General features: G+C 33.5%; 1 long non-coding RNA gene across 1 annotated transcript in view; it reads left to right on the forward strand.

Annotated features, from left to right (window-relative positions):
• The window catches only part of LOC110256457 (uncharacterized), a 394,262-nt gene that overhangs the window by 153,752 nt on the left and 215,900 nt on the right, over positions 1-24,610 (forward strand). The gene's annotated exons all lie outside the window — the stretch shown is intronic.

Raw genomic sequence — 24,610 nt, forward strand, 5'->3', positions numbered from 1 at the left:
TGATTTCCTCATTGACCCATTGGTTTTTCAGTAGCATGTTTAGTCTACAAGTAATAAGTTTTTCCTCATTTCTTTTCCTGTTGTTGATTTCTAGTTTCTTACCATTTTGTTCAGAGAAGATACTTGAAGTCATTTGTATACTCTTAAATTTGTTGAGGTTAGCTCTGTGCCCCATATGTGATCGATCCTTGAGAACGTTCTATGTGCACTTGAGAAGAATGTATATTGTGATTTTTTTGGGTGTAATGTCCTGAAAACATTGATTAAGTCTAATTTTTCTATTGTGTTATTTAGGATCTCTGTTTTCTTATTGATTTTCTATCTAGAGGATCTGTCCATTGATGTGAGTGGGGTGTTAAAGTCTCCTACTATGATTTTATTCCCATCAATTTCTCCTTTTATGTCTGTTAGCATTTGTTGTAGGTATCTGGGTGCTCCTATATTAGGTGCATATATATTGATGATTGCAATGTCCTCTTATTGAATGGATAATTTTACCATTAAATTGTGTCCTTCTTTGTCTTTCTTTATGGTCTTCATTTTAAAGTCTGTTTTGTCTGATATGAGTATTGCAACTCCTGCTTTCCTGTCTTGTCCATTGGCATGAAATATATTTTCCAATCCCCTCACTTTCAATCCATGTGTCCTTTGCCCTCAGGTGAGTCTCTTGTAGATAGCAGGTTGTAGGTTTTTGCCTTTTTATCCAATCAGCCACTCTGTGTCTTTTTTTTTTTTTTTTGAAGCATTCAGTCCATTGACATTTGAGGTAATTATTGAGGTATTTATTGCCATGATAAACCTTGTTTTTCAGTTGATTCTGTTTCTCCTTTCTTCCTTTCTCATTTTGGTCAGATAATTTGCATTTATTTTATGCTTTTGTACTTTTCTTTTTAATTTTTGTGAATGTAATGTTTGGTTTTGATTTGTGGTTGCCCTGTTTTTTAAGTATTTTAACCCTTTTATGAATCTGCTCTCTTTAGCTTGATAGTCATATAGGTTCAAACACATTATTTAAAAAAAAAAGTCTTACTCCTCCACTATTTTGATGCTTCCCTCCATTTTAAGCAATTTAAAGAGTATATTAGGTTTCTCCTAAATCTCAACTACATGGAAAATTATCTTAATCACTAAATTGATAATTTATTTTTATTTAAAATTTTTATGACAATTTTGTATATTCCCACATTTTTTATTAAAAAATAATAACAATTCTTTTTTTGCTTTTTTGGGACACACTCACAGCATATGGAAGTTCCCAGGCTAGGGGTCACATCACAGCTGCAGCTGCCAGACCATGCCATGGTAACTGGGACCTGAGCCATATCAGGGACCTATACCACAGCTCATGGCAACACTGGATCATAAATCCACTGAGTGAGGCCAGGGATCAAACCCACATCCTCATGGATATTAATTATTCAGGTTCATTACTGCTGAGCCATAAAGGGAACTCCTTAAAAATAGTAATGATTCTTGATCCTGCTTCTACAAAATAGTCTCTATTGGACTTTAAAAAAATACAGCCTGTTGGTTAGGCCACAGATTTGCTATATGAATCTCTGAGCATATAGCCTGTGCATATTTCTTTTTATCTAGCACTTTTGTTAATTTTAAGAAGGGATCTGTGAAGCTGTCAGCAGAAATTCATTATAATATTTTAAGGGATATTTCAATTATTCTTCCAGATCTGTGAGTCTTAAAATAAAAACTTGTGAAAGTTTGCTTAATACATAGAATTGGTGTCCAACCTAATATATACTGATTTAGTTTATCTATTATGGATCATCGGATTTCTCTTTTCTAATAATTGCAGAATGTATATAAATTTATTGTTAGAGTTCTTGACATGGTGCAGTGGGTTAAGAATCCTACTATAGCAGCTTGGATGGCTACGGAGTTGTGAGATTGCTTTCTGGTTAGGCACAATGGGTTAAAGGATCTGGCATTTCCTCAGTTGCAGCATAAGTTACAGCTGTGGCTCAGGTTCATTCCAGGTCAGGGAATTTCCATATGTTGCAGGAACAGCCATTAAATTTTAGAGCATATTAATAATAAATAAAATAAAATAAATTTATTCTTAAACAGAATAGAATTTGAGGTATACCATCTAGTGGAAAATTATATCATCAAATTTTGACAAAGAAAATCAGTACCATATTTAAAAACAGAGTACAGATTCTCATTTTATACAATGTTCAACTTGGCCAGTATATATTTTTTCTTCTATATGCTAAAATTTACCATAGTATAATTAAATACATAAAAATGATTTTGATTTGTACTAAAAGTTGCAAAGTAACTCATGTCAATCACATGATGAAACAATGGTCTGAATCATAAGGTGGAGACTAAATCATTGTCTCTTCATTTTTGTAAACCAATTAAAGTACATGGTTAAAAATAAAAGTTTTAGTCCCTGTGGTACTGAGAAGTTCAAAGACAGAATTTGCTACATGTGCTATATATAATTTGGTTAATATCCTACCACCTAAATTCCTTAAACTGACCAAATTACATTGACATTAATCTTCCTTATTGGTTGAGTGACATAAATATGGCAGAGAGGAGCTGAGAATTTTCCTTATTACCAGAGATACTAAGGTTTTAATGTAATTTGTTTTAATGTATTTCCTACTAGGTTTTCTTTTCTATGCAAATATAGATTATAGTCTCCATATTAAAATGTTATTAAATGATAACTATTATATATCATTACAAGCATAATGCTGATTATTTTTTTTAAAGAGTCAGTATGACCATCTCATTTGTTTATAAGATGGTTGTGGTTGTCTGCAAATAAATCACTGGCTACCTATTTAAAAAAAGGAAATAGTGGGAAACAATTTTTTGACATTGTCCTTGGGAATGAATTTTTGGATTCAAAACAAAATGAAAAAGTAACAAACACAAAAATAGGCAAGTAGGACTACATCAAACTAAAAAGCTTCTGCACAGCAAAGGAAATAATCAAGAAAATGAAAGGACAGCCAAAAGAATGAGAAAAAATATATGCAAGCCATGTGTCATAGATATGTCAATATACAAAATATACAAGGAAATCTTACAACTCTACAGTGAAAAAAAAAGAAGAGAAAAATAGCTGAATTAAAAAAATAGGCAACATACCTAAATAAACATTTTTTTTCCAAAGAAAATACACAGACACATAAATGATCAACAGGTACATAAAAAAGGTTCAGGACCACATACTAGCAAGAAAACGCAAATCAGAGCCATAATGAGGTATTGCTTCTTGCTTACTGATTTTTACTTTTGTTTCCTTTGCTTTTGGTGTCAAATCCAAAAAGTCATTGCCAAGGCCAAGTTGAGGATCTTTTCCCTTATATTTTTTCTAGGAGTTTTGATGGTTTCATCTCCAAATTTTGGTGGTTAAATATTTGAATTTATTATATGCTCTTGAATTGTCCCATCTGTCATTATATAATGACCTACTTTGTCTCTTGTTACAGTTTTTGACTTAAAGCATATTTTGATGTATGGATTTCTACTCCTGCTCTCTTTTGGATCCATTTGCATGACATATCTTTTTCCTTATTTTCATTTTTCAGTCTATGTGTCCTTAAATCTGAAGTAAATCTCTTGTAGGCAGCATATAGTTCAGTCTTGCTTTTTTTTTTTTAATTCATTCAACCATTCTGTGTCTTTTGATTGGAAAATTAGTCCATTTACCTCTAAAGTAATTACTGATAGGTAAAGGCTTACTATTATTGTTTTCATTCATTGTTTTCTAGATGTTTTGTGGATTTGTTTTTCCTTTTTTTCCTCTGGTGACCATTCAGTTATGACTTTTGATAATGGTGGCAGTAAATGGCAGTGATTTATTTTCTTTGAGATGAGAGATGAGGGAGAACTTTGATAGTCTTTTTCGTTTTTTGGAAATTTAGACTATTTTTTATATCTTAAGCCAAATTATAAATTAATTTTCACAGATGTCTAGCAAAATCCCTCATTACTTAGTAATGTGATACATATAACTCTGCTTAATATTGTTCTGTATGTTTTATGGAGTCAGTAGATCTTAAAAACTACAATCAGAGTGAATTTCTAAGTTTTTTCTTTTTTCTTTTACCTTCTGTTATAATTTTAATTGTATCACACAAAAAGATATTGAGGTTCTAATTGCTAATGCTTATTAATATGACCTTAGAAATAGTTGCCTTCTAGATGTAATCAAGTTAAAATGATCTCATTAGATGAGACCCTGGCACAATATGATTATGTTCTTACAAAAGGGGTAAATTTAGTCACAGAGAAACACATAGAGGGAAGATGATATAAAACCACAGAGAGAATACCATCTACAAGACAAGGTATGACTGAGGCAACCAGAAGCTTGGAAAAAGGCATGCAGCAGATTTTCCCTCACAACCCTCAGAAGGAACCAACACTGCCAACATTTTCATTTCAGTTTCCAACCTCCAGAACTGAGGTAAGTTTTTGTTGTTCTAAGCTACTTAGTTTGTGATACTGTGTTAAGGCAGCCCCGAAACTAAGATACCCCCTATAGTTTTCTTCTTTTTACAGAATAACATCTGGATTCTCAACTATCTTCTCCTTTGAAAGTATGCAGTGTAGAAAATAGTCTCCAATTTGATATTCTAAGAGAGATACAATATCTGCAAAAAAAGAAGCTAATCTTGGTTTTCCATACCTGTAAAGCAGCTGCTCCTTTGTGTATACTCTATTATTTCTTTGGGCACTTAGGAAGTGAATTGAAAAGATATTGGCCATAACAATTTATAATCACCACCTTCTAAATGAGACAGTTGATATTTTAATTTGATTAAATTTGACTAATATGATTATTTATCGGAGAGACATGGAAATTGTGGTCTTGTTATCTAAACAATACACTGGTCTTCTTAGAGATGAGGTATGAATGGATTTCATTTCTATAATTCAATATCTGATAAACTTTGCTGGGGAAAAATATATTCCTGGATTATTAAATGAATGATTAATACAAAGCATAATGTACCCTTGGAATACATTCTATAAATTTCTTTGTCACTGAATGTTATATAAAAGTGACTTCTTATAGATCTTGGAATTGCTTAGTACAAAGTAAAATTTTAATTAAAGCTGTATCAATTCAATACATAAATGCACATAAATTATAACTCAATACAAGGTCAATGAAAGGCTGTTTTCTTATTTTATACAATAATGCTATCTGACCTCCGCAAATCAAACAAACAAAACTACTCTTCGATAATTATAAGGTATGAATACAGCCCTCAGTGTCAAACATTCAATTGGAATATGGTTGTCTACACTGAAAAATAAGAGCATTTTATTTCTCTCTCTAGGGCCCAATAAAATTTGCTCTGACATGCTGCAAAACAAATGTTTATATTAAATATACACTGATTATAAGGCAAGATCTAAATGGTGCTTGTGTAACTCATAGTGCTATTTAAAGGACAGAAAGAACACTCTATGTAGGAAAGTATTCTCAAATAAGCTTGTAATAATTTTCCTAGTAAAAATGCAATACATTTAATATCAGAATTTACTAATACAGCCTTGAGCTATAAATAATTGGTGTATTTTTCTTTTTCTTAAGTGCAAGGTATTATTTCAAACCTTAAGTATTGCTATACCTTGCTATACTTTTAAGAATTATACAAACAAATAAAATACCCAATATAAAGATACTAATATGTATCAAGAAATAAAGGAACCAAGTTATTGTCATAATATAAGAAATTTTGTGACTTGGCTTCACTCCTATAATTTGATTATAATCATAGAAATATGTCTATAGGCCATCTATATTTTGTTATGATTACAACTTTGATTTTATAAAAATCTAGGGAGTCAATGATACTTCATCATGGAGTGGTAGAATTGAAAAATGTATGGCAAGTTTGATATTGGTGGTTTTCTTTACTTTTATAGACATTCTCAGAATTAAAAAGATCTTGAATACATACTTGAAAATCTAGAATATTAAGAGGTGAAATTCATGCCAGGTCTTGCAGCATACTGATAAGAAGTAACAGTTAAATTGTAGCTAACATGGGAAGAAGTAGAAAAATGACTTCATTTCAGTGAGAAAACATTCTGTTTGAGTTATGCACATGCATTATGATGGTAGTGGGGACAGATTTTCAGTGAGGTTAGAGTTAAATGAATGTGGAAGAAACTTCCCACCATTGGCTAAACAACCAGTTTTTCATATAGTGATGCAAAGATTGCCTCTCAGTTATGCGAGTCTAACAGGGAAAAGGCAGCTCCTAGATCAACTAAAGGATTTTTGAAAATATTTTCAAAAGACATGGGAAATAGGAAGCAAAGTACAATGCTAATAAACTGAACTATAAATTAAATGAGAATTGGATTATTAGATTGAGCAAAAAAGAAAAAAAAAGTGGTTATGTGAAGGAAAAAATATATTCTGACACATGTTAAAAGAGTAAGGAAGGAATTACTCCTTCTAATTGCAATAATATTATTATAATAGGGAAGAGAGACTAAAATCAACTTTCAATAGAGTAAAAGTAGCTGGGGAATTATTAGCCAAGAGCTGAGTGAGGGGGTCAGTGGGTAGAAAATTACTTCAGATGAAACATCAAAAGTGGGAGGACTTGATGAAGGTAGGCTAGGGCAATCAGAAAGCAAGGTGAGATGAAGAAATTCATCAGATATTGAGGATGATCACATATGACGGATGGAGGGGTGAGGGATTCTCACAACATTGCTTTAACAAGACACCTGCTAAAACCGTACTTAGCCAAGATGGACTCAGAAACGTAATGTCAAGGCCTACTTGTGAAAAGGGCTCAGAGGTGCCTAACCAAAGTTTGGTCAAGGAGAAAGTCTTTGTCAGTGGGTGGGGTGCTTGAGGGTAAGGCCCAGAATCAGTAACATAGTAATATATAATATTCATTGAATATTTAATCTGTTTCATATACTATTAAAAGTGCCCTAGTAACTTATCAATTATAATTAATAGCAAATTAAAAATAAATTACAGATAAATTATAAATACATAATTATATATTTTATGATTTCAGTTTTTTTGGAGGTAGAAAGTAATAGTACTTATTTAATCTCTATGTATGCAGAGTATAAATAAAAGAAACTTCTGCTTTCAGCCAATATGGAGCAACAGGATCAGAGTTAGTATCCTGCTCAAAAAAAAAAAAAAATACACAAAAAAAAATACAAAACATAAATGAAAGAAAATATGTGAAATGATGTTTTTTAAAACAATATATATCAGACAGTGAAGGAGAATGAGCCATGAAATACAGGAAACAACCTATATGAACCATACTAGTAACCCAGCTTACCATCTTCAGAAGTTTCTAAGCCAATACTTGATACTATAAAGAGACCATACGTAATGACTTGAGTACCATACCTGGCAACAAGGCCAAGAATAGTGCTTGTCATTAGCCTGTTTTCATCTCACCTGTTTTGCTTCAATTATCAAGCAAGATAAACTTCTTCATTGAGGCCATGGGCATATTTAAGCTTCATTATGAAATTCAAATATTTAGCACTTATTTTAGGAAGAGCTAACATATCATGGATAATCATTTCTTCCTCAAACAAAAATTCATTTACTTTTTGTATATATTTTAGATTAATTTTAACACTATAAATAATATAAAATATAAAGTACTTATATGTATTACATGGTAGAATTTGTAGAGACAAACACATAGCCTCTGCATAGCAGCTATGTAGGAAGCCATTGAATGAATTTAGTGAGCTAATATTTCACTCAATATCTTATTTTTAAATCAAATTAACTCCTTGCCTTATATTTGATTTATATTTAATTTTATTATCTTAATATGATAGGATACATATGGTTGGCTTTTCTAATATGTTAGCCAGAAAATAATATTTTCTTTCTTCAGAGAGCTTTGATTTTGGTACTCCTGAAGACCTCCTCACAGTGAAAATTATGTCATTAGTAAGGAATTAGGGGAAAAGAGCAATGCACACACAAAATATGTAATAACATATGGAGAGAAAGATTGTTAGAGAATGAGAGAGACAAAGGGAAAAAATGCACAAAGGTCTTTGGGTTTCAAGAGTAATTGTTCCTTCAAAGGTCTTCCTATTTACAAAAGTTCTCTATCTGGTTGGGAAGCAGACCTCCCAGGCCAAGCTTGGCTTGAAAGTAGAGCATGATGTTTAGCAATTTTGAAACAGTCACAATGAGAATGTATTCAATGCAAATGTCTTTAACCCAGACAGTCCTCGTCTAAAGTTCTGTATGATTTTGAGGCTATCTGATATTTAATAACTAAAATTTATTGTATAAGAATTTCTTCATTGTTATGTCAGTGTATGTGCGTGTGTGTGGAGAGAGATGAAAACTAGATAGGTAGATAGATAGATTTTAGATTAGCTGAGACCAACTTTGATACATGGTTGAATACTCTATTTCCTTTTAAAAGTTCTTTCCAGTAATTTAAAAATAAAAATATCAATATTAATATTACTAATTAATACTAATTAATATTAATATAATGGATTGTTTGCAGAAGTGTGGTTAGCTGTAGATTTTTTTTCATATTCAAAGGTTGATTAAAATTTTTCCAACAGATATTTTTTGAGGAGCTACTACATGCCAGAGACTGTCCTCAGAATTAGATATTGAGGAATAAACAACAGAAGACAATATTCTACCTTCATGGGGTTTACATTCAGGTGAAAGACAACATATTTGTTTGTCTTTGTTTATCAAAAGCTATATAGGTTTTCACAGATCTGAACAATACCACTAAATGGATATAGATTCTGTTTTTTTCTTTTCCTTTTTAATTTTCTACATTCACTTCTACAAATTAGTTTTCATTATAGTGTAATTGAGAATCTGATATCACTTTTATAACTTGCACAATTTCCACAATAATTGGTTGTCTTTTAATATCTTCTTTGAATTAATATACACTTAATACTTTATCCTTCAGTAATTTATTTTTTTGTCCCATGCCCTCTAAGTTCTGAAAATAACTGGACTTCTTTTGAAATTCAAAATAGCTCACTCTAAAAAAAAAAAAAATCCAAATGAAACAAAAAACAATAAGTGTTTCTCAGAATACATGCCTAAACCCAATATTTTCATCTAATCCAATATTGTCATTGTTTTTATAGCTCATGTTCTTCCAGGTTTCTAAAATTCACTAATGTCATTTATGTAGGTCAATGAAACTTTTCAAGATGGCTCTAAAAATACCTTGTGGTGCATCTTTGGTAAAAGTTTGTAAACTTAAAAACAAAAAATAATTTCTTCCTTTTCCTGCATATATATTAACATGTATTACTTGAAGGGTCCCATGAAGATCTCTCTCCGAGAACACAGGAATATAGTTGAACAATGAACTCTTGTTCCTGGGTATATTATAAGTCCCCTTCTGGAGTCAAAGACAAAGAAGACATAAGATTAAGTTTAGTCCTCAGACATTTTACAAGTCCTGTGGAGAAATGTCTTAAAGTACACACACAAAAAAATGATGTTTTGTTCTTCCTATTGAAGTTATTTGTTATATGTAGAGAGGAAAAAACTTATAGGTGGTTCCTGAAAATCCAATTTTAGAAAATCAAGTCAGGATCCTCTGGGTATTACTTTCTATTTATAATATTCTACAATCTATATATTTTATAGATTTTGCTTTGTTATATGTGAGCAGATTATGTCAGCAGCTGTGCAATGTGTTGGACACACCAGTGTAACTGATCTATTCCATCATCGATTTGAAAATGGTATGTGACATATCATGGACAGCAATATTATTTCTTTGTGACTGAAGAAAACTAAATCCTCTCAAGTCAGCAATATTTTTGCTTCTAATTGCTTATTTGAATGTAATAATTCCCCAAAGTCAGTATACAATGTTAATTTTTATAGAAAATGTAAAATAACCACAAATTGTTTGACATTTCTCCCATGGGAGAGAGGATTTATGCCACTGCACTTTGAAATCAGGCAAATTTCATGACCGCTCAGTGCAACAGAATATTAAGAGGTGACTGTGTGCCTGTAGCTGGAGTTCACGCTGGGGCAGAATGAGTTAAGAATCTGGCTGCGGCAGTTCAGGTCATTGTGGAGATACAGGTTCAATCCTATCCCAACAGAGTGGGTTAAAGGATCCAGCATTTCTGTAGTTGAGACATAGTTTGCAACTGCAGCTCATATTCAATCTCTAGCCCAGGACCTCCATATGCCATGGCTAAGGTGAAAGAAAGAAAGAAAGAAAGAAGGAAAGAAGGAAAGGAAGAAAGGAAGAAATGAAGAAAGAAAGGAAGGAAGAAAGAAAGAAGGAAGGAAAGAAAAGAAAGAAAGAAAAAGAAAGAAAGAAAGAAAGAAAGGAAGAAAGAAAGAAAGAAAGAAAGAAAGAAAGAAAGAAAGAAAGAAAGAAAGAAAGAAAGAAAAGAACAGAAAAGAAAAGAAAAAGGAAAGAAAGAAAGACAGGCAAAAAAAGGAGTTCCTGCTATGGCTTAGTGGGTTACAAACCCAACTAGTGTCCATGAGGATGTGGGTTTGATCCCTGGCCCCACTCAGTGGGTTAAGAATCTGGCATTGCTATGAGCTGTGATGTAGGTCATAGACTTGGCTCAGATACCCTGTTGCCGTAGCTGTGGCATAGACCTGCAGTTGCAGCTCCAATTCGACCCCTAGCCTGGGAATTCCTATGCCACAGGTACAGCTATTAAAAATTAAAAAGAGAGAGAGTGGTAGCTGTGTCCCTGAGAATACCTATATTTTGTGACAATCTCTTTTAGAACAGCTGCCATATTGTAAGTAGACATAATCCCATTAAGTCATATTAAGTGCTCTGGTAGACAGCACCATGAAGTTCCAGAAAATAAGAAACATCAAGTGTCATATAAGTTCTCCTTAGTGTCCACTTCTGGTGATTACCTTATATGCCTATACCCTCTTGACGTAACCCAAGAGAGAAATAGATATTTGAATTCAGTTAACCTATGGAAGGATGAAAGATAGAATATTTTTTTAAGCCACTAGGTTTAGTGTGATTTATTTGCAGAAGATAAGATAATCAAAATCAATCCCTTCACATTTTAAAATCTTTCCAATAATAGTCACTACTGTGATGGTAAAAGTATTACATTGTCACAATAAAGCAAGAGGTAGGAGAGTATTCTTTTCTAGTGCTTTTTAGTTTCACTTTTCCAAAGTTCTGGGGTATACCAAGTATCAATTTTTCAAATATTAGAAAGTTGTTATTGCCAATTTAATTCATCAGAATAACAAAAAGCAGCTGACCTTTCTCCGTTTTTTAGTGCTATGGCTCTAGTTTCCATAGGTTAAACACAATTAAAAAAAAAAAGGCAACAACTTAGCATCTACACATTAAACTGTGATTACTCATCAGATTTTTCCATTTTCTCATTTTGAATATCCAATTTGTAGTATAGAATATTTACCAGGGTGTCATTGCCTCTGCTAATAATTCTTTGTAGCTAATTTGCTGTGTTTATAAATTATTTTTATCAATATTGAATAATTAATAACTGGACCTTTTTCATTACCTCTAAAGTTTCACTATATTTGCTTACCTTGTAAAAGTTTCCTTCTAAACCATAGTCCACATGGCCTCAAGGCATTTATCCTTTAGTCACTGCTTTTATTGTTTTATATTTTTTCCCAAGTTGTGAAGGTTACCAGAGACCTTTTCACCTTCACTTGGATTAGTAATTAGGAATTTGTATGGAGATCTTCTATGCTCTCCAGTTTCCCCATACAGTGAATTAAAGCCTCAAGATATCACAGTGGCCAAAGAATTGTCACATCTTGAACCTCAGAGCACATCAAATGTTTGGCCCTTGAGTCCATTCAGCAGCTGCCTGTCACTCTGTATTGACATTTTTATAGCTGTAATATTTCGGAGGATTAATTCAGCTGGTTTTTAAATGTTCCTCTTCTGATTTGGGGGAAATAACAATACATAAATTAATTTTCAGTGTTAGCATTTTATATTCTTTAAACATGTGCAAAACATGAAATTGCATACCAGGGGATTTCATACTTTTTAGTAAATGAGAAGCACCATCATTCTCTATAAACTCTAGAAAATCTAACATAATTCTTCTTTCTTTCTGGAATTGAAAGTTTTAAACTTTTTAAGATTCAGACAAAATATCTAGTTTCATGATTTCTAAAGAGTGAAGCATTATTTATTTATCCAGTAAGCAAATAATTTATGAGCATGTGTTGTGTCCTGTGTGTACTAGCTAAATCAGGACCTACAGAAGCTGCAACACTCATACATCCCATTATCAAGCATCAATAAATAAGTAAACAAAACCAATCAAAATAATTTTATGTTACAAAAGGAGCTAACCAAAAAATATACAATAGTTTTATAACTAGTGATGCGATGATGAAGGAGTGAGCAGAGAATCCTAACTGTTGAGAAGAAGACAGATATATGAGGGGTAAGAGAAAGTGCATTTCCAGCAGCACAAAAACAAGCCCTATCTGCCTGAGCACTGAAACGGGAGATAGCCTGGGTAGAGTTCAATGTGGAAAGGGGAGAGTGTTTTGAAAGTTAAAGCACAAAGAAGTTCAGCCATATCAGAGATTATATTCCATGGGGTTATATTTATATTTTGTTCTCCAGGTATCTTGGTAATTTAAGGAAACATACATTTTTTTTTTAAACGAGTCTCACAAGTATACCTAGATCTTATTATATATACATGTCATGCTAGAACATTCTTATAGTTTCCTATATATAGATAACAGATAGAGAAAATAGTGGCATATAGATGACAGATATATACTTAGATACGTAGAGAAGTAATGTCATACTTTTATAGCCAATTAAGATTATAAAATTGATGGAGTTCCCATCGTGGCGCAGTGGTTAACGAATCCAACTAGGAACCATGAGGTTGCGGGTTCAATCCCTGGCCTTGCTCAGTGGGTTAACGATCCGGAGGTGCCGTGAGCTGTGGTGTAGGTTGCAGATGCGGTTTGGATCCCGCGTTGCTGTGGCTCTGGCGTAGGCTGGCGGCTACAGCTCCAGTTCGACCCCTAGCCTGGGAACCTCCATATGCCGCAGAAGCAGCCCAAAGAAACAGCAAAAAGACAAAAAAAAAAAAAAAAGATTATAAAATTGCTTAGGAAAGAGCCGAACATTTTATATCGCTAATATGGCCCCAGGAGTATTAGCACAGCACTCAATGTGTAATTGGTACTTAATATTATTGACCAATTAACTAACCTATATAAAATTTTTCCAGTTTTTGTTTGTTTTTGTTTTTTTGAAAAGAACTGTTTTTCATTCTCTGGCATTTAACTTTTCTTCCAGTTACCTAAATATCTATTTTGTGGGAAAACCTTGTTGGCGTAATCTTGGGAAATGCTTTATGCTATACCATTTTTCCATCTAGGGAGAACTAGCTGATAGTCATGTGATTTGGGCTCAGCTAATTGGATGTTCCCTTCAAAGTATTTAAGAGCATTAGTAAATGAAATAGCAAATAGAGACAGTAGGGCTCAAATTCATAACACCAACAGATATAGCACGCTGGTAATTACCCCCTCATTCTGGTTTACATTCAGGAGTGCTCCTATCCTTTCCATAGCATTAATTCTGTAGTATCATGATTCCCCGATATTCTAATGTTAAATGTCATTGTTGCTTAAGATAAGTTGCTTTTTATAATATACTGGTTTGCCTGCATAAATAGACTATATAGAATATACAATATTTATATTAATATATAAAAGGCTACACATTATATTTACCCAGGGGATATTTATCAGTATTTTCTGAGGAAAAAAATGCCAATTTCACTATTACACCATATGGGCTAAATAGGATAATTAATGGCTCCCAGTATATTTTTGCCAGTACAAAACTCTAGTTCTAAAAAGATAAACTGTCAAATAGGCATTTAAGCTAAACATTTACTTAAATAGATATTTTGTAAGTTTAAAGAAACAAACCTTGGTCATATAGTAATACAATACATATTTCTAGTTAAATATTTGCATAAATTTTGTTTTTATTTATACTTTGTGAAGCATATAGGAGCCATCAGTTGTTAGTCAACTAAAAGAGCAGGTATCAATGGTGAGATAGAGAAAGCATGAGCCTTTAATTCCATCTACACTGATCTACTTCTTTTCTCTAACATATATCTTTCACTCTATGAATTTATTCATGCAAATTTCTATCATTGTGTCTATACAGTTCCTTTTAAACCAGCTAGGAGTAGATAAATTCACATCTTCTCCTGTAAAATTCTTTTGATAGATAAAACTGAGCACTCTACAGTCAGAACCCATTTAGCAATTTTAATCATTCATGTCAATTTGCAATATGATAAGGGTGGTGTTTCTGAGTCAACAGATAGTGTACAAGCCCAGTTGTGGGAGATATGACGAATTATAGTTTTGGGGTTCAATTTGCAAAGTTTTCCAAAAATTTAACGTGATCGTTAGAAAGATGTCCCCAGACATAGAAAAATAGTAAGACATAAGACTAGGTGAAAATTATGAGATTGAGTGATGTTGTTATATAAAGCAGAATATACTACTCATAAGATCCAGTTTCTTTGACCTTGAAATCTCCAAAAACTTTCCCAATAAAAATACCTGAGAAAAAAGAGGATCTTATTATGTCCATTAAGAAGTTTGTTTGAGTTCCCATCATTGCACAGAGGAAACGAATCCAACTAGGAAACATGAGGTTGTGGGTTCAATCCTTGGCCTCGCTCAGTGGGTTAAGGATCCACTGTTGCTGTGAGCTGGTATAGGTTGCAGACATGGCTTACATCTGGCATTGCTGTGACTGTGGCGTAGGCCGGTGGCTATAGCTTCAATTAGACCCCTAGCCTGGGAACCTCCATATGCCATGGGTGCAGCCCTATAAAGACAAAAAAAAAAAAAAAAAAAAAAAAAAAAGTTTGCTTTTATTTTCCTTTTTATGGATTTTTATACAATTCTCTGCCTCTCCTCTCTGTTTTGAAAAATGGCAACATACTTGTCCATTTCTATGTGCAAGTAGCAGATAACAGTTTCAGTCCAATACTGAGCAATTACTTAAGAACTGAGTAAGGAGTTCTCCTATGGTGCAGTGTGTTAAGGATCCGGCATTATCACTGCAGCAGTTTGGATTTCTGCTATGGTGCAGGTTCTATCCCTGGCCTGAGAACTTCCACATGTGAGGCATGTGGCAAACAGAAACAAACAAACAAAAAACCCTATGTAAATCAAAGTTAATTTCACTGCTTTTCCAGCCTTCAGTAGGCCCAGGTTCCAGGTTTCAACCTTGCCTGATGTCATTTTTAGACCAGGAAAATTTCACACAGTATTTTCTCATATTAGGAACTGAAATATTTGAGGTTAGTTCAAAGATACTGTGTATTGGCAGTGATTTCTGGAAGTTTGTTTCACAGTATACTACTGCATACTTTCTTATTTACCTTACAATCCTCCCCCGGCAATATCAAGTTGGTTGTCTGCAACATATTAAGAGGCAAACTACAAATTAAGTTCCCCATTTTCACTTCCTATAATTTTCCACTCTAAAGCATAACTTAACTTTGTCTTGTTAGGTTCTGATTTTTTGTTGTAGATAATAACAGTAAAAATGTGTATGTGTAAGGAGGAGGCAAGGGTCTGACTATGTTGTGGTGGACAACACTGATAATAAAATAAATTGAAAGATGCCAAAAATATGTGTATTAGTTTCCTAGGACTGATGTAACAAATTATCATTTACTGACTGGCTTAAAACAACACAATTTTTTTTTTCTCACCGTTCAGGTGTCTATGAATCTGAAATTAAGGTGTTGGTGGGGCCATATTTTCTCTCTATGCTCTAGAGGCTTTTTCCTTGCCTTGTCTCAGCTTCTTGTAATCAACAGCAATCTGGCATTCCTTAGTTTATAGGCCAACACATTAATCCAATCTCTCCTTCCTTGTCATATGATGTTCCTCTGTGTGTGTCTCTTTGGCTCTCTTTATAAGGACATAGTCAATTAGATCTAAGGCCTGCCATAATGCAGTATAACCTCATCTTAACTAAATCCATTTGCTAAGACTCTATGTCCAAATAAGTTTACCTTCCACAAAGAACTAAGTGAAGGGAAGGGAGGGAAGGAGGAAAGAAAGGAGGGAGAGAGGGAGGGAAGGAAAGGAGGGAGAAAAAAAATACCGCAGAAGAAAAATGTAGAGGGAAATGTAATAACCTTACAGTTTCAGTTGTTGGGAATAGTTTTAAGTTTGAATTGATCATTTGTTTGATGTTTTGGAGAGGGAGAAGTCTTTTTAAGCAGATAGGGGTATTACAGATTAAGAAAGAAGAGGATGTAAATTCCTGTCCTGAATGGTGCTCTTCTAGAGTTTTTACTGCTCAACCCATAGGATTCTGAATATCATCAGGATCCTACTTAGAATTCAGAAAATAAATTTTAAATTAAAAAAAATCATGAGTTTAATGCACAGTTTATCACTATGTGCTATGTGTTATAAATGGTATTCTTACAGTTTTTTTTTCACTTTTCATAGTTAATCTTTCTGTTAATGTTAACTTCATCAAATATTAGATTGGCAGATGCCTAGAATTATGGTGCTAGAGAAAACTTATAAAATAGAGAATTAAAATTTACCATTTGCATTTCTACCACTTAAATACTTTTTCTATTACATGATATTTTCTATCATTATGAAATATATTTTAAAGTAGGACTTGTGCTTATTATTTTATTGATTTTTGAGTATAACTATACATTTTAAGCTAAATCCCAGATTATTTTATGGACATAAATATAATTTTATATTTTATAACTACTATTAAAATTTAATAAAAAAATCCCAGGAGTTCCCACTGTGGTGCAATGGTTTAAGAATACAAATGTAGTGACTTGGGTAATATAACAACATATTTATGTCACAGCAGAGACATGGGTTTGGTCTATGGCTTGGCAGATTGCATTAAAGGATCCTATTGCCACACCTGCAGTGTAGGTGCATCTGTGGCTCAGATTCAGTCCCTGGCCTGGGAACTCACATATGCTGCAGATGTGGCCATTAAAAAATGGGAACTATGTCCAGTCACTTATGATGGAGCATGATAATGTGAGAAAATAGAATGTGTACATATATGTATAACTGGGTCACCATGCTGTACAGTAGGAAAAAAAAATTGTATTGGGGAAATAACTATTGAAAAAATAATTACAAAAAATAAAAAAATAGGTAAGAAAACAGACTGAACTTCAAATTTATTCAGTTTGCTTTTATTCTAATTTTTAAAGTTTCCTATTTCAAGATTTTTTATATCACATAACAATATATTTATGTCACAGTCATAAAATTAAGAAATGACATTTGTAACTAATTTGAAATTCTGATATTTTGTTCTCCCTTATAGGTCATTTCCACAATAAAAAATATTTAATTTATTTAACCATATGGCATTCTATTTTTTAAACTTCTTATATAAAACAAGTAAGTTAAGGATGCTCAACTGATTATATTTTTATGTTTAAAAATATTTCTGCTTCTGCTATTTTCAATATACATCATACTCTCTACTTGAAGCATGCAGTATTTTCTTTAAATTAAACTGTTTGAAATAATAGACCATGCAGTTTAAAGAAGTAATACAGAGAGATCCCTTGTGCTCTCTACTAAGTTCCCTCCCATGCTATTATCTTATAAAACAATAGTACAATATCCAAGCCAGGGTAATGATATTGTGATAAATAAAGACACAAAATATTTCTATCACCCCAAGAATCTCTCATGTTGCCCTTTATAACCACGATCACTTCCCTACCACTCCTACTCAGTCTTTAAACTCTGGAAATTACTAATAAGTTTTCCTATTTGTCTAAGTTTTTCAGGTTAAGAATATTATATGAATAGAATTATACACAGTGAAACTTTTAGAGATTGTCTTTTTTCATTCTGTATAATTCTCTGACATTCTATTAGGGAATCAAAATAAAACTATTTTTCCCACAGAATTGGAAAATATTTACAAATAATTTATTTGATAAGGATTGACATCCAGAAAATATAAAGAACTCATATGACTTAAAAAAAAAATCCCCATTGGAAAATTAGCAAAGGATTTGAATACACATTTCTACAATGAAGATAAATAAATGGCCAATTGGCACGTGAAAAAAAAAATGCTCAACATTACTAATCATTAGAGGAATGCAAATCAAAACCACAAAGACGTACCACTTTCATTTGTATGGTTATTATTAAAACAACAACAACAACAAAGAAAAATGTTGGTAGGGATGTGGAAAAATCAGAACTCTTGTGTATTGTTGATAGGATCATAAAATGGAATACAATATGGCAGTTCCTCAAAAAGTTAAAGATACCAAATGATTTTGCAATTCCACACCTGGGTATATACTCAAGAAAACTGAAATCAAAGACTCAACAGATGTCTAAATGCATGTTTATAGCAGCATTATTTACATTAGCCATAAATGTGGAAATAACCAAAGTTGTTTCCATCAATTGATGAATAGATAAAAGGTGTTACATATATGTAATGAAATATCATTCAGACTTAAAAAGGAAGGAGCTTAGCGGGTCAGTGATCCAGCATTGTTTTGAGCATCGTTTTGACATGGCTTAGATCTGTTGTTGGGGCTGTGGCATAGGCCAGCAGATGTAGCTCAGATTCGACTTCTAGCCTGGGAACTTCCATTTGCTGTGGGAATGGTTCTCAAAAGCAAAAACAAACAAACAAACAAAGCTAGGAAATTCTGACATATGCTACAAAATGGATGAATCATGAAGAAATTATGCTTAGAAAAATAAGATAGTCATAAAAGAACAAATTTCACATGATTCTACTTATATGACGTATTAGTTAGGGTTTTCCAGAAACAGAGAACAATAAGAAAACCAGTAGACTGAAGAATCAGGAGAAGAGCTGATAATGCAGCTCAAATCAAAGGACAGCCTGGAAGGCAGAATTCCTTCTTCCTGGCAGGGAACTCAGTCTTTTTACTCTTAAGGCCTTAGACTAATTGAAGGCCACATTATGAAGAGTAATCAACTTTACTCAAGGTCTAGTGATTTAAATGTTAACTTAATCTAAAAAATACCTCCACAGAGACATCCAGACAGTTATTTGATCTGGGTACTGTGCCTTAGCCACATTGACACAGAAAATTAACCATAACAAGTTCATCTCTTGTCAATTTGACACCCATATACAACTCCTTAAATAATACCTAATCTCCAAATAAACACAATAACAAGGTCATGCTTCCACTAATATGTTGTTCTATCCTTCATATAACCTAACCACATTAAGCCTTTCCTTAGAAGAAAATGCAAAGAGTGATTTTTTTACTCATTATCTTGATGTCTGGTAACTTAAATGCTATGAAGTAAAATTAAAAATACTTAGTAATATGATGTAAAGTAGTGGTTCTTTACCTGTGATGTGACCCAAACCTTTATTCCTGAAGGGTCTGGGCCATTATTAGCTCTGCCTGAATTGGGTTGTTTTATTTTTCCATTGCCTTCATTAACATGGCTTAGTGATATTAAGAGACAGCACAAGTCATCTGTATCCATGTATATTTTTTTTCTTACCTCCACTTTGGAGTAACAGTCTTATTTTCCAGTGGTAATTAGGATCAAGTACCCCAGCCAGCAGAGTAACTCTCATCTTTGCTTTTTAATTGACTTCTGAGGAGCACAAAGTGACCGGGTAGCAATCTTAATATCTAATTCAATGGACTTCTTGTCTCTCTAGCTGCAAGTGTCCCTCCCTTTGGAACCAAGACTTCTAGGCCAGTAGAGCATAAAGTTATTAACACAGGAGGCTAAATTTTCTAAGGGTTTTTAGGGGAATGACACTGGGCCCATGAATCTTCAATATTACAGAAACAGTAGCATATATTGGAAGATATTCAAAGCATTTGCCAACTCCTGGAAAACTTTTCTCAAGTCTTGCAAGATTTGCCACCTAACTGGCAGTGTAATTCTTCAAAAGACCATTCCACAGTTCTGTCAATGCAGTTGCTGCAGAATAACGTGGAACATGGTAAGGACAGTTAATTCAGTGATGATGAGCCCACTATTGCACTTTGCTAGGAACAGAATTTCTTATCATCTTGTAAAAACATAGTTTTGGTTCTCACATCACTATTAAAAAGATTGTATTACTTCCCCATTAAAAGAAAATTTAATAAATTTGTTATTCTAGTCCTTCCATTAGGTTAAAATATATCTTCTGATTTTATTTTCACAAATTATCTACTTGTAACAATTGTGATTATGATGATGATAGTCATAATAATGTCCAGCCATACATAATAGATAACATTTGTCAGGCTATATGTGAGTTCTTTACACATATTAAAATTTTAATCCTCATTTACATTTAACTTAATCCTCATTTAATTTAATCATTATTCAAACAGGCAGATACTATTTACATTCTCAGTTTCATGTAAGAGGAAACTGAGGCAAATATTAGTTAGGAGTTCCTATTGTGGATCAGTAGGTTGAGAACACAGCATAGTGTCCGTGAGGATGAGGGGTCAGTCCCTTGCCTCGCTCAGTGGGTTACGGATCCAACATTGCCTCAAACTACAGCATAGGTTACAGATGTGGCTCCAGATGCAGCTCAGATCTGGAAGTACTGTGGCTGCAGCATAGTCTGGCTGCAGCTCCAATTCAACTCCTAGCCTAGGAATTTCCATATGCCACAGTTGCAGCCCTAAAAAGAAGTAGAAAAAACATAAATTAGTAAGTTAAAATTGTTCCGTCACAGAGAGAGAATTTAGCTGAGCTGGGTTTGAAGAAAGTTTCTTTCCAGAATCTATGCTATTAACTTCTACAAATATCTTTCTAAGCTAAACATTTTGCAGTGTCTTATTCCTCTTTTAAAAATTATTATTTTTAAAATCATGAATTCTCAATCTTTAATATTTTGTGTGAAAAATACTATGAAATTTTTAAAGACTTATCAAGTTTCATCTTTTCCACAAAAACTTCAATGGTCCAAGTTTGAAGTAGTATCTTTTTCCTAGAGATATGTATCTTTTACCTTATGGGAGACACTGCTTTCTAGCTTATATTTTAGTGATTTATAACTTATATTCAATAAACTGTAATATAATTGAGATATTGTTTGTACATTAATTTTCTTAACCCTGCACAATTAACAGCTATTAATTCTCCATCCTGATTCTAAATCTCCCTTTTTTATCTTATTGATGAGTTATTTGTCTGTATTTTTAATATAATACTTTACCTTTGGTGTGTATATATATATATATATATATATATATATATTCAACTATAAAGTATTATTCCCCTATGAAAATTCTTGTTGGTAGGACTGCAATTTAATGATGGGGCTATAAATTGCTAACAGTTACTAGGAAATTATTTCAGCAGTATACATAGTCTCCCTAGTGTGTTATGTCCTTTATCTTGCTAATTTTAAATTTTGGCAATGTTCTTAATCCTATTCCAGAATGTTTACAAAAACAAATTGGAAATATAGAACAGTTTATGCATAAACATAAAAAATATTGTATCATTTCCTAGTGGAAAATTGAAAACAATTAGAATATTGAGTTGATGGAGTTCCTATAGTGGCACAGCAGAAACGAATCCACTATGAACCATGAAGTTACAGGTTTGATCCCTGGCCTCCCTCAGTGGGTTAAGGATCTGGAGTTGCCTGAGCTGTGGTATAGGTCGCAGACACGGCTTGGATCTGGCATTGCTGTGACTCTGGCATAGACCGGCAGCAATAGCTCCGATGAGACCCCTAGCCTGGGACCCTCCATATGCTGCAGGTGTAGCCCTAAAAAAATATATATATTTGTTTTAATTATATTTTTTAATTATTTCCCCAATACAATTTTTTTTTCTACTGTACAGCATGGTGACCCAGTTACACATACATGTATACATTATATTTTCTCACATCATCATGCTCCATCATAAGTGACTAGACGTAGTTCCCAGTGCTACACAGCAGGATCTCATTACTAGTCCATTCCAAAGGCAATAGTTTGCATCCATTAACCCCAAGCTCCCAATCCACCCCACTCCCTCCCCCTCCCCCTTGGCAACCACAAGTCTATTCTCCAAGTCCATGATTTTCTTTTCTGTGGAAAGGTTCATTTGTGCCCTATACTAGATTCCAGATGTGTAATTGATATCGTATGGTATTTGTTTTTCTCTTTCTGACTTACTTCACTGAGTATGAGAGTCTCTAATTCCACCCATGTTGCTGAAAATGGCATTATTTTGTTGTTTTTTTATGGCCAAGTAGTATTCCATTGTGTATATACACCACAGCTTCCTAATCCAGTCATCTGTTGATGGACATTTGAATTTGCATGTCTTGCCTATTGTGAATAGTGCTGCAATGAACATGTGGGTGCATGTGTCTTTTAAAGGAAAATGTGTCTGGATTTATGCCCATGAGTGGGATTGCTGGGTCATATGATAGTTCTATGTATAGTTGTCTAATGTACCCTCACACTGTTCGTTATAGTGGTTGTCCAGCTTACAACCCCTTTCTCCACGACCCCTCCAGCATTTCTTATTTGGGGAATTATTAGTGATGGCCATTCTGACTGGTGTGAGGTGGAACCTCACAGTAGTTTTGATTTGCATTTCGCTAATCATCAGGGATGTTGAGCATTTTTTCATGTGCTTATTGGCCATCAGTATATCTTCCTTGGAGAAATGTCTATTCAGGTCTTTTGCCCATTTTTCAATTGGGTTTTTGGCTTTTTTGCTGTTGAGTTTTATAAGTTGTTTGTATATTTTAGAGATTAAGCCCTTGTCAGTTACATCATTTCAAACTATTTTCTCCCATTCTGTACTTCATCTTTTTGTTTTCTTTTTGATTTCCTTTGCTATGCAAAACTTGTCAGTTTGATTAGGTCCCATGGGTTTATTTTTGCTTTTATTTTTGTTGCTTTGGAGACGGGGGACCTGAGAAAACATTTCTAAGGTTGATGTCAGGGAATGTTTTGCCTATGTTCTCTTCCAGGAGTGTGATGGTGTCTTGTCTTATATTTAAGTCCTTAAGCCATTTTGAGTTTATTTTTGTGCATGGTGTGAGGGTATGTTCTAGTTTCATTGATTTTCATGCAGCTGTCCAGGTTTCCCAGCAATACTTGCTGAATAGACTATCTTTTCCCATTTTGTGTTCTTGCCTCTTTTGTCAAAGATTAATTGACCATAGGTGTCGGGTTTATTTCTGGGTTCTCTATTCTGTTCCATTGGTCATTCTGTCTGCTTTGGTACCAGTACCAAACTGTCTTGATGACTGTGGCTTTGTAATATTGCCTGAAATCTGGGAGAGTGATGCCTCCTGCTTGGTTTCATACAAATTTTTATATTGTTTGTTCTAGTTCTGTGAAAAGTGTCATGGGTAATTTGGTAGGGTTGCATTGAATCTGTAGATTGCTTTGGCCATTTTTACCATATTAATTTTTCCAACCCAGGAGCATGGAATATCTTTCCATTTCTTTACATCTTCTTTAATTTCCTTGATTAATGTTTTATAGTTCTTGGCATATAAGTCCTTTACCTCCTTGGCCATATAAAATATTGCATAATTTCCTAGTGAAAAATTGAAAACAATTAGAATATTGAGTTGATGGAGTTCCTGTATTGTCGCAGTGGAAATGAATCCAACTAGGAATCATGAGGTTGCAGGTTCAATCCATGGCCTTGCTCAGTGGGTTAAGAATCCAGCATTGCCTCAGCTGTGGTGTAGGTTGCAGACGTGGCTCAGATCTGGCATTGCTGTGGCTCTGACATAGGCCGGCAGCAACAGCTCCCAATTAGACCCCTAGCCTGGGAAACTCTATATGCCGTGTGTGAGGCCCTAAAAAAAAAAAAAAAAAAAAAAGGACTATTGAGTTGAAAATAGTAACTAATGTACTCATTAATATTTGGCCATTAAGTCATTGCTAACAAGGAGTTATTAACATCCTGCAAAAATTATGCAAAATATGATAGGTACTCAACAAATATATTTCAACTATTCAAAAATATTTATGCCACAATGATTAAACTCCTCCATAAATTGCATTTCCTTTAGGATTATAGCTGTTTTTTTAAGGTTTTAATTTTTTCCACTGTAGTTGATTTATAGTGTTTGTCAATTTCTCCTGTACTGCAAAGTGACCCAGTCACACACACATATATATATATACACATTTATATTTACATATATATATATTCTTTTCCTTACATTATTCTCCATCATATTCCATCGCAAGTGACTAGATATAGTTCACTGTGCTATACAGCATGATCTCATTGCTTATCCACTTCAAATACAATAATTTGTGTCTATTAACCCCAAATTCCCAGTTCATCCCACCCCCTCCCTCTTCCTCTTGGCAACCACAGGTTTGTTCTCCAAGTTTGTGAGTTTCTTCTCTCATGGGTAATTACCCATGGAAAAGGGTAATGTGCTGTATATTAGATTCCAGACATAAGTGATATCATATGGTATTTGTCTTTCTCTTTCTGACTTGTTTCACTTAATCCAGGAGCATGGGCTATCTTTCCATTTCTTTGAATCCTCTTTAATTTCCTTGATTAATGTTT

The sequence above is a fragment of the Sus scrofa genome, chromosome 13 (assembly GCF_054392235.1).
Source record: "Sus scrofa isolate SSC_HxYL_T2T_F1_AM1 chromosome 13, Sscrofa_HxYL_maternal_Yorkshire_Landrace_v2.0, whole genome shotgun sequence".
Classification (NCBI taxonomy): Eukaryota; Metazoa; Chordata; class Mammalia; order Artiodactyla; family Suidae; genus Sus; species Sus scrofa.